Source organism: Telopea speciosissima, chromosome 6, assembly GCF_018873765.1.
Source record: "Telopea speciosissima isolate NSW1024214 ecotype Mountain lineage chromosome 6, Tspe_v1, whole genome shotgun sequence".
NCBI lineage: Eukaryota > Viridiplantae > Streptophyta > Magnoliopsida > Proteales > Proteaceae > Telopea > Telopea speciosissima.
In genome coordinates, this window is record NC_057921.1 from 25,296,163 (window position 1) to 25,298,501 (window position 2,339).

General features: G+C 44.0%; 1 non-coding gene across 1 annotated transcript; it reads right to left on the reverse strand.

Moving 5' to 3' along the window:
• Positions 1 to 337: 337 nt before the first annotated feature.
• Positions 338 to 444, reverse strand: LOC122666355. Its single transcript, XR_006333548.1, has one exon. It is a non-coding gene; the product is annotated as a small nucleolar RNA R71 (small nucleolar RNA).
• Positions 445 to 2,339: the final 1,895 nt, after the last annotated feature.

Below are 2,339 nucleotides of genomic sequence, written 5' to 3' on the forward strand. Positions count from 1 at the left end.
CACTCCAACTGCCTATACCCCTGCATCTTGTATTCAGCTGCCTGTCATTCAAGCCGCTCAATATGAGATCAAGTCCAGCATCATATAGATGTTACCATCCTATTATGGACTTGCTAATGAGGAGCCTTACAAGCATCTTGATGAGTTCTTAGAGGTGTCTTCTACAGTCAAAATCCAAAACCTCTCTGAAGATGCCCTAAAGTTACTCCTTTTCCCATTCTCCTTAAAGGACAAAGCCAAACACTGGCTTCATTCCCTAGATTCGGTTAGGATTTCTATATGGGCGGGGATGCAGCAGGAATTTTAAAAAAAATTCTTCCCCTATGGCCGGACTAATAGCCTTAGAAGAGCCATTACTAGTTTCTCCCAATTAGAGGGTGAACAATTTCATGAAGCGTGGGAGAGACTCAAGGAATTACTTAGGAAGTGCCCCCACCACGCTGTCCCAAAATGGCAGTTAGTCCAGTGCTTTTATGATGGCATCCATGACCGATATAAGCAGATGGTGGACTCCTCTTGTGGTGGAACATTTATGCACAAGAATGAGACGGAAGCATGGGATCTTTTTGAAACCCTTAGTGAGAATTCCCAACATCATGCTTCGGCCTCTCAGACTGAGATTCCACACATAGGGCAACCAAAGAAGGGTGGTCTCTGTGAGATCAATCCAACTATTGAGATGACTACTAAGGTTGACATGCTATCCAAGAAATTGGACTATTTGATGTCTATAGGACAACATCCTATGTCCTCTTTCCTAATGAGTTTCCCTCCACCCAATCAGACTGAAGCCTGTGCCCTATGTGCTAGCCCTAGTCACTATGTGACGATCTGCCCTTCAGCTGCACAATACCCTGAGTTTGTTCAGGAGCAAGTGCAAACAGCTCAAAGTTTCCCTACACCGGATAATGATCCCTTTCCCAATACTTATAACCCGGGATGGCAAAACCACCCAAACTTTTCATGGAGAAACTCGATACCTAATAATCCTCCAAACCCACCATATAAGCCACCATTTAATGTTCAAATCAATGCCTATATGGGTGGACAGCCACCATATCCTCAACCCCAACAGAATGAATCCTTTGAGGAAAAAGTGTTAAAAGCATTAAGTGGACTCGAGCATAACACATAACTGCTTCACTCACATACTCAGTCCATTAATAAGCTAGGGAACCAACTGGGTCAGCTAGCTAATGCTATAAGTAGGAGGGAGGCTGGCCAATTGCGAAGTCAGCCAATATGTAACCCAAATAGTCAAATGGGTCTAGGGAAAGAGCAAGTCCAGTCGGTCATAGTCCTAAGGAGCGGCACAAGGGTGGAAAAACCTAATACACCCTTAGCCACTAATGGGACGCTATCCACTAGTTCTCAAGGTCAGGGAGAGGCCTCGAGAGAAATCCGGTGGTGATGAAGACACACATGATTCCATTACTGAAACACCACCTGTGAAACCCATTCATCAGTTCCCAAGGAAGGGGCTGCACATTCCTATTGTGGAGGGACCATCACCTGATTCTTACATTCTAAATGTCCCTTTTCCCCAAGCACTTCAGACACCATTTTACCCCCTTCAGGGTAAACAAGGTGAAAAGATGCAAGACATGATCGACTTGTTCCAACAAGTTCGCATCAATCTCCCCCTCTTGGATGCTATTAAGGAAGTTCCTGCTTACGCTAAGTTTTTAAAAGACCTCTGCACCCAAAAGCGTAAGCTGAGAACTCAATCCCTAAGACCGTCCATTTGACTGAACAGGTTAGTTTGGTAATTTTCAGCCACCTACCCCCTAAGCTTAAGGACCCAGGTGCGTCTCTTATTTCTTGCATCATTGGAGATCTCTCCATAAGTAGGGCACTACTTGATTTAGGGGCTAGTGTGAATATTTTGCCTAGTTTAGTCTATGACAAATTTGGTTTAGGAGATTTGAAACCCACTAAGGTCATCCTTCAGTTGGCTGATCGTTCAATCAAAGGTGAAAGAATTGTACTTTCCTGTGGACTTTCTTGTCCTGGATATGGATACAGCCACCACAGCCAAGCTTTCCCCTATCATTTTAGGACGCCCCTTCTTAACTACTACGAATGCTTGCATAAATTGTAGATCGGGTGCCATGGACATCTCTTTTGGGAATAAGAAGCTTAGGCTCAACATCTTCAATGCATCCTTAGGTTCCATTCGAGAGGAAGAGTGTTTTGCATTGGATTTATTAGATGAAATTGTGGCTGATCACACTTCACACATACTTATTGATGACCTTTTGCAGCACTATGGAGATGAGTCTGAGGCATACACTAAAGAGGTGCATACTTTGCTAGATTCCTCACCCTCTTTAGAAAAA